Source organism: Pseudophryne corroboree, chromosome 11, assembly GCF_028390025.1.
Source record: "Pseudophryne corroboree isolate aPseCor3 chromosome 11, aPseCor3.hap2, whole genome shotgun sequence".
Classification (NCBI taxonomy): Eukaryota; Metazoa; Chordata; class Amphibia; order Anura; family Myobatrachidae; genus Pseudophryne; species Pseudophryne corroboree.
In genome coordinates, this window is record NC_086454.1 from 286,633,876 (window position 1) to 286,642,937 (window position 9,062).

The following is a 9,062-nucleotide window of genomic DNA, read 5'->3' on the forward strand; positions in this document are numbered from 1 at the left end:
TCTGCTTAGAAGCAGGAGCACCCAGCTTGTTGGGTGCATACAGGATAAACAGCGAGTCAGATTTTCTGACTCCAGCCGTCCTGGAAACATATATTTTCAGGGCCCTGACTACGTCAAGCAACTTGGAGTCCTCCAAGTCCCTAGTAGCCGCAGGTACCACAATAGGTTGGTTCATGTGAAATGCAGAAACCACCTTAGGGAGAAATTGAGGACGAGTCCTCAATTCTGCCCTGTCAGAATGAAAAATTAAGTAAGGGCTTTTATAGGATAAAGCCGCCAATTCTGACACACGCCTGGCTGAAGCCAGGGCTAACAGCATCGACACCTTCCATGTGAGATATTTTAAGTCCACAGTGGTGAGTGGTTCAAACCAATGTGACTTTAGGAAACTCAAAACAACATTGAGATCCCAAGGTGCCACTGGAGGCACAAAATGAGACTGTATATGCAGTACCCCTTTTACAAATGTCTGAACTTCAGGCACTGAAGCCAGTTCTTTCTGGAAGAAAATCGACAGGGCCGAAATTTGAACCTTAATGGACCCTAATTTTAGGCCCATAGATAGTCCTGTTTGCAGGAAATGGAGGAAACGACCCAGTTGAAATTCCTCTGTAGGGGCCTTCTTGGCCTCACACCACGCAACATATTTTCGCCAAATGCGGTGATAATGTTTTGCGGTTACATCCTTCCTGGCTTTGATCAGGGTAGGGATGACTTCATCTGGAATGCCTTTTTCCTTCAGGATCCGGCGTTCAACCGCCATGCCGTCAAACGCAGCCGCGGTAAGTCTTGGAACAGACAAGGCCCCTGCTGGAGCAGGTCCTTTCTTAGAGGTAGAGGCCACGGGTCTTCCGTGAGCATCTCTTGAAGTTCCGGGTACCAAGTCCTTCTTGGCCAATCCGGAACCACGAGTATAGTTCTTACTCCTCTCCTTCTTATGATTCTCAGTACTTTTGGTATGAGAGGCAGAGGAGGGAACACATACACTGACTGGTACACCCACGGTGTTACCAGAGCGTCCACCGCTATTGCCTGAGGGTCCCTTGACCTGGCGCAATACCTGTCTAGTTTTTTGTTTAGACGGGACGCCATCATGTCCACCTTTGGTTTTTCCCAACGGTTTACAATCAGGTGGAAGACTTCTGGGTGAAGTCCCCACTCTCCCGGGTGAAGGTCGTGTCTGCTGAGGAAGTCTGCTTCCCAGTTGTCCACTCCCGGAATGAACACTGCTGACAGTGCTATCACATGATTTTCCGCCCAGCGAAGAATCCTTGCAGCTTCTGCCATTGCCCTCCTGCTTCTCGTGCCGCCCTGTCTGTTTACGTGGGCGACTGACGTGATGTTGTCCGATTGGATCAATACCGCCTGACCCTGAAGCAGGGGTTTCGCTTGACTTAGGGCATTGTAAATGGCCCTTAGTTCCAGAATGTTTATATGAAGAGATGTTTCCATGCTTGACCACAAGCCCTGGAAATTTCTTCCCTGTGTGACTGCTCCCCAGCCTCTCAGGCTGGCATCCGTGGTCACCAGGATCCAATCCTGAATGCCAAATCTGCGGCCCTCTAGTAGATGAGTACTCTGCAGCCACCACAGAAGAGACACCCTTGTCCTTGGCGACAGGGTTATCCGCTGATGCATCTGAAGATGCGATCCGGACCATTTGTCCAGTAGATCCCACTGAAACGTTCTTGCATGGAATCTTCCGAATGGAATCGCTTTGTAAGAAGCCACCATTTTTCCCAGGACCCTCGTGCACTGATGCACTGACACCTGTCCTGGTTTTAGGAGGTTCCTGACTAGCTCGGATAACTCCCTGGCCTTCTCCTCCGGGAGAAACACCTTCTTCTGGACTGTGTCCAGAATCATTCCAAGGAACAGTAGACGTGTCGTTGGAATCAGCTGCGATTTTGGATTGTTTAGGATCCACCCGTGCTGACGTAACACTACCTGAGATAGTGCTACTCCGACTTCTAACTGTTCCCTGGACCTTGCCCTTATCAGGAGATCGTCCAAGTAAGGGATAATTAAGATGCCTTTTCTTCGAAGAAGAATCATAATTTCGGCCATTACCTTGGTAAAGACCCGAGGTGCCGTGGACAACCCAAACGGCAGCGTCTGAAACTGATAATGACAGTTTTGTACTACAAACCTGAGGTACCCTTGGTGAGAAGGGTAGATTGGGACGTGGAGATAAGCATCTTTGATGTCTAGAGACACCATATAGTCCCCTTCTTCCAGGTTCGCTATCACTGCTCTGAGTGACTCCATCTTGAATTTGAACCTTTTTATGTAAGTGTTCAAGGATTTCAGATTTAAAATTGGTCTCACCGAGCCGTCCGGCTTCGGTACCACAAACAGCGTGGAATAATACCCCTTTCCTTGTTGTAGGAGGGGTACCTTGATTATCACCTGCTGGGAATACAGCTTGTGAATGGCTTCCAAAACTGCCTCCCTGTCGGAGGGAGACTTTGGTAGAGCAGACTTCAGGAACCGGCGAGGGGGAAACGCCTCGAATTCCAGTTTGTACCCCTGCGATACTACCTGTAGAATCCAGGGGTCCACTTGCGAGTGAGCCCACTGCGCGTTGAAATTCTTGAGACGGGCCCCCACCGTCTCTGAGTCTGCTTGTAAAGCCCCAGCGTCATGCTGAAGACTTGGCAGAAGCAGGGGAGGGCTTCTGCTCCTGGGAAGCGGCTGCATGGTGCAGTCTTTTTCCTCTTCCTCTGCCCCGGGGCAGAAATGAGTGGTCTTTTGCTCGCTTGTACTTATGGGAACGAAAGGATTGAGTTTGAAAAGACGGTGTCTTTTTCTGCTGATGTGAGGTGACCTGGGGTAAAAAGGTGGACTTTCCAGCCGTTGCCGTGGCCACCAGGTCCGATAGACCAGCCCCAAATAACTCCTCCCCTTTATACGGCAATACTTCCATATGTCGTTTGGAATCCGCATCCCCTGACCACTGTCGCGTCCATAATGCTCTTCTGGCAGAAATGGACATAGCACTTACTCTTGATGCCAGGGTGCAAATATCCCTCTGTGCATCACGCATATATAGGAATGCATCCTTCAAATGCTCTATAGTTAACAATATATTGTCCCTGTCCAGGGTATCAATATTTTCAGTCAGGGAATCCGACCACGCGACTCCAGCACTGCACATCCAGGCTGAAGCGATTGCTGGTCGCAGTATAACACCAGTATGTGTGTATATACTTTTTAGGATATTTTCCAGCCTTCTATCAGCTGGTTCTTTGAGGGTGGCCGTATCAGGAGACGGTAACGCTACTTGTTTAGATAAACGTGTGAGCGCTTTATCTACCCTAGGGGGTGTTTCCCAACGCGCCCTAACCTCTGGCGGGAAAGGATATAGTGCCAATAATTTATTAGAAATTAGCAGTTTTTTGTCGGGGGAAACCCACGCTTTTTCACACACCTCATTTAATTCATCTGACTCAGGAAAAACTATTGGTAGTTTTTTCACACCCCACATAATACCCTTCTTTGTGGTACTTGTAGTGTCAGAAATGTTCAATGCCTCCTTCATTGCCGTGATCATGTAACGTGTGGCCCTACTGGACATTACGTTTGTCTCCTCACCGTCGACACTAGACTCAGTATCTGTGTCTAGGTCTGTGTCGACCCACTGAGGTAACGGGCGTTTTAGGGCCCCTGACGGTGTCTGAGACGCCTGGACAGGCACTAATTGATTTGCCGGCTGTCTCATGTCGTCAACAGTTTTTTGCAAAGTGCTGACATTGTCACGTAATTCTTTAAATACGATCATCCAGTCAGGTGTCGACTCCCTAGGGGGTGACATCACTAACCCAGGCAATTGCTCCGCCTCCACATCATTTTCCTCCTCATACATGTCGACACACACGTACCGACACACAGCACACACACCGGGAATGCTCTGATAGAGGACAGGACCCCACCAGCCCTTTGGAGAGACAGAGGGAGAGTTTGCCAGCACACACCAAGCGCTATATATATATATATATATACAGGGATAACCTTATATAAGTGTTACTCCCTTTTATAGCTGCTGTTTTTATTATTAGCTGCCAATAGTGCCCCCCCTTCTCTTTTTTACCCTGATTCTGTAGCAGGTCTGCAGGGGAGAGTCAGGGAGCCGTCCTTCCAGCGAAGCTGTGAGGGAAAATGGCGCTTGTGTGCTGAGGAGATAGGCTCCGCCCCTTCACGACGTCCTTATCTCCCGCTCTTTTCTGGAAAAATGGCAGGGGTTAAATAAATCCATATAGCCCAGGAGCTATATGTGATGTATTTCTTTTTGCCAACCTAAGGTATATCTGTTATATTGCGTCTCAGGGCGCTCCCCCCCCAGCGCCCTGCACCCTCAGTGACCGGAGTGTGAAGTGTGCTGAGAGCAATGGCGCACAGCTGCGGTGCTGTGCGCTACCTTAGTTGAAGACAGGACCGTCTTCTGCCGCCGATTTCACCGGACCTCTTCGCTCTTCTGGCTCTGTAAGGGGGCCGGCGGCGCGGCTCCGGGACCCATCCAGGCTGAACCTGTGATCGTCCCTCTGGAGCTAATGTCCAGTAGCCTAAGAAGCCCAATCCACTCTGCACGCAGGTGAGTTCGCTTCTTCTCCCCTTAGTCCCACGATGCAGTGAGCCTGTTGCCAGCAGGACTCACTGAAAATAAAAAACCTAAAATAAACTTTTATTCTAAGCAGCTCAGGAGAGCCACCTAGCCTGCACCCTTCTCGTTCGGGCACAAAAATCTAACTGAGGCTTGGAGGAGGGTCATAGGGGGAGGAGCCAGTGCACACCACCTGATCCTAAAGCTTTTATTCTTGTGCCCTGTCTCCTGCGGAGCCGCTATTCCCCATGGTCCTTACGGAGTCCCAGCATCCACTAGGACGTCAGAGAAACACTCTTTACCTGACATATTGTAAATGTGACAGCGCACACACACACAGGAAAGGTTAAAAGCACAATTAACCTACAAAGAGCCCTTCCATTGCTAATGCCAAGCTCAGCCGGGGTCGCAGACTAAGTATCCAGATTGGGGACTTAGTCCATTTATAATCACTCCCCTCCCTGCTATGACCCCTGGTACCGCTGAGGTAATATGGAGTCCAACCGAAGGAGCTGCGCATCCCTGTCAGTCTGTGTCCACTTCAGAGGGAAAATGGTGCTGGTGAGCTGCTGGATCCTCTCATAGTTAAGCCCTGCCCCTTCAATGGTGCGCAGTCTTCCTGCTTTTTTTATACTTGTTGAGGTAATTTTGTGCTTAAAATGGAGCCAGATCCGTTTTAAGGCTTTGTTTGCCAGTGTGGGTACTGTGTACAGTGTACTGAGACGCAGCTGTGTACTGAGTTTGGAGACGCAATCCGCCCCGGTGAGAAGCCGTGTCTCCATACCCTTGTGCCGCCATTCCCGCCGGCAACCCACTAACCAGGACGCCGGCTTAGTACTCACCACTCTTCTTCTGCTGTGTAAGAGAAGTTTTGAACTTTTATTGATGTCCGATGGTGAATGCATAAATGACATACATAGCAAACTACAAAAATTTGCTTAACTGTATATGTTGAACGGCAGGCTTAAACCACACATATGCCAATACGGACCTATATCTATCTCAAGATGTATACGTACGGCTCATAGATGAGAAGCCACTTTTCAAGCATTTATCTTAAGTATAAAGGACGCCCATTTTACACCCAGCCTGCGACCAACATAATAGTCCCATTCCGCCATATTGTACAGTCCTGGGATTGTTCATCCAGCCCATTCCTTGCACTAACCCAACCATTTAGCCTCTATCTTTGATGGTGATTAGTGATCTCCCACATTAACAAGGATGAGAATATATTACCAGTGATACATCTATGAAGAGTCAGCTGTGTGCACACTTTTTCTATGCTGCATTTTACTATGGACTCATAAACAGAACACTGTACTCAATTTTCAGCTCCTGCTGTCCAGCAATGGTCTCAGAATAAGTGGATAGAATATCCTGCCACCAATCATACACTGGGAACAAATGGAAACTGGAAAGAGGTGACATTGCCCATAGCAACCATTCAGATTCTAGCAGTCATTTCTCTATTGAATTCTATAGAATATGATTGGTTGCTATAGGAAACACCTCTACTTGCCGGAGAGCAGTCTGCAGGCGCTAGAGCAGTGGTTCTCAAACTCGGTCCTCGGGACCCCACACAGTGCATGTTTTGCAGGTAACCCAGCAGGTGCACAGGTGAATTATCCCATGAATAATTACAAATATGTCTGGGTTAAATTCCCAGTGTAAGGCCACATGGTAATGGCTCCTACAGCATCTGAGAGCCAGCTTACCTGGGGATACCCCTGGCTTCCCCTATGGCACTCGGGAGTCAGCAATCCCTCTCTAAATACAATACACAAAATGGAAAGCTGCTCAATCAGATTGTAATGTCACTCAGGTGCTAAAAGGGAGGGGTAATTCTGTGTAGGAAAAAACTGTGTTCCCTAATGCACACCGAGAGAAAAATATTACTACATAATAGTCAGATAATACGGAGATCTTGGTTGCGTATATCTGCAGATATAGGGTTAAGCCCCCAGGCCGATCGACAAGGCTTCTCCGTCACTGGGGGTCCCTAATACTAGGTATGGGTCCGGGGTGCAGGAACCCACGATGTCGGCACAGGTCGGCCACCCCAGGTCAGCACACAGCTGAAAATTAATAGGGGTTAATAAGAAGCACAGAAGTGCTATGTAAGGAGGGATTGCTGACTCCCGAGTGCCATAGGGGAAGCCAGGGGTATCCCCAGGTAAGCTGGCTCTCAGATGCTGTAGGAGCCATTACCATGTGGCCTTACACTGGGAATTTAACCGACATATTTGTAATTATTCATGGGGTGGGTGTGGGGTGCGGTGGCCCCTGTGTCGGTATGGCTGGGCTGCTTCAGGTCGGCACACCCTAACACTTTATTAACACTTATGATTTTCCCTATCACTTTGTATATATTATTTTAATCACAGCACTTACATAGCACTTCTGTGCTTCTTATTAACCCCTATTAATTTTCACCTGTGTGCTGACCTGGGGTGGCCGACCTGTGCCGACATCGTGGGTTCCTGCACCCCGGACCCATACCTAGTATTAGGGACCACCAGTGACGGAGAAGCCTTGTCGATCGGCCTGGGGGCTTAACCCTATATCTGCAGATATACGCAACCAAGATCTCCGTATTATCTGACTATTATGTAGTAATATTTTTCACTCGGTGTGCATTAGGGAACACAGTTTTTTCCTACACAGAATTACCCCTCCCTTTTAGCACCTGAGTGACATTACAATCTGATTGAGCAGCTTTCCATTTTGTGTATTGCACAGGTGAATTAATTACTCACTGACACATTTTAAAAGGTACACAGGTGGAGCTAATTATTTCACTTGTGATTCTGTGAGACCTGCAAAACATGCACTGTGTGGGGTCCTGAGGACCGAGTTTGAGAACCTGTGCGCTAGAGGATAAACAGTAGCCAGGGTGTACTTGTATTTATGCAAGAACAAGACTTAATAGAATTTCCTCAGGGAACTGTAGCACAGGAAGCTCTATGATCAGACCTCTAAGACGAGCAGCTCTACCCTGGGAGATGCACCATGGATTTAGCAGTGTCACATCATACATGACACAGTGCCAGGCACACATGCAGCTCATGCAGGAAAACGCTGCCGCAATAATAACATATCCTCTCCGCGCCCCCCACACGTCCACCTGCCGAAGGCTGGGATATGTAGTGCACCACGTGGACCCTCCCCCGGTAAATCCCGTACCTAACCGCCACCTCTGTCGCCGGTATCCTCCTCGCGCTCTCCGGACACTTCACTCTGATTGGCCCGTACTTCACCCAGAGTGCTGTGCGGCCACAAAATAACTTTATTGACAGTATGACAGCGGACACATATCGTGGTATTATGATTATGAACGTAGGTACCGCACAGCGGCGCCAGATATTATTCAGGCTCGGTGTCCTGACTGCTGAGTACCTCACGGTTGTGTCTATGCTCCCTTCGTGATCAGGACCTGGAAGCGAGAGGGCAGGAGAGAATTTCCGCCCTTACAGCACATGTTTCCGAGTCCTCCCTGTGCAATGTACGGGCTCGGGGTCTCCTTACTGTGTGCGGGTACAACACCGATTCCTGCACTACGTGATGGGAGTGCCCCGGGGTATACAGGTTTACACACCTGACCACATAGTAAATATATTGCCGTTATTACACAGACAAACTAACAAGCCTTGTTTATAATTTTTCTAATAGCTAATTTGACAAAATTAATATACCCTTTATTTCTCTGACGTCCTAGTGGATGCTGGGAACTCCGTAAGGACCATGGGGAATAGCGGGCTCCGAAGGAGGCTGGGCACTCTAGAAAGATCTTAGACTACCTGGTGTGCACTGGCTCCTCCCACTATGACCCTCCTCCAAGCCTCAGTTGGATTTCGTGCCCGGCCGAGGTTGGATGCACACTAGGGGCTCTCCTGAGCTCTTAGAAAGAAATAGACTTAGGTTTTTTTATTTTCAGTGAGACCTGCTGGCAACAGGCTCACTGCAGCGAGGGACTAAGGGGAGAAGAAGCGAACTCGCCTGCTTGCAGCCGGATTGGGCTTCTTAGGCTACTGGACACCATTAGCTCCAGAGGGATCGACCGCAGGCCCAGTCCTTGGTGTTCGGTCCCGGAGCCGCGCTGCCGTCCCCCTTACAGAGCCAGAAGCAAGAAGATGGTCCGGAAAATCGGCGGCATGAAGACTCAGTCTTCACCAAGGTAGCGCACAGCACTGCAGCTGTGCGCCATTGCTCCTCTCACACACTTCACACTCCGGTCACTGAGGGTGCAGGGCGCTGGGGGGGGGCGCCCTGAGGCAGCAATAAAAACACCTTGGCTGGCAAAAATACCTCAATATATAGCCCCAGGGGCTATATATGAGGTAAATACCCCTGCCAGATTCCATAAAAAAGCGGGAGAATAGGCCGCGGAAAAGGGGCGGAGCTATCTCCCTCAAGCACACTGGCGCCATTTTCCCTCACAGCTCCGTTGGAGGGAAGCTCC

The 9,062-nt window shown here is 49.3% G+C and overlaps 1 protein-coding gene across 3 annotated transcripts in view; it reads right to left on the reverse strand.

Moving 5' to 3' along the window:
* Window positions 1–7,893, reverse strand: part of NUP93 (nucleoporin 93) — a 65,317-nt gene extending 57,424 nt beyond the window's left edge. Inside the window, exon 1 of one of the 3 annotated variants that reach the window (XM_063945410.1) lies at window positions 7,787–7,893. The gene's annotated coding sequence lies outside the window, so the exon portion shown is untranslated. Of the gene's footprint in view, window positions 1–6,318; window positions 6,341–7,576; window positions 7,747–7,786 lie in introns of those variants that run through there. The other 2 variants (XM_063945411.1, XM_063945412.1) reach the window with 2 other exon arrangements.
* Between the last annotated feature and the right edge of the window lie 1,169 nt (window positions 7,894–9,062).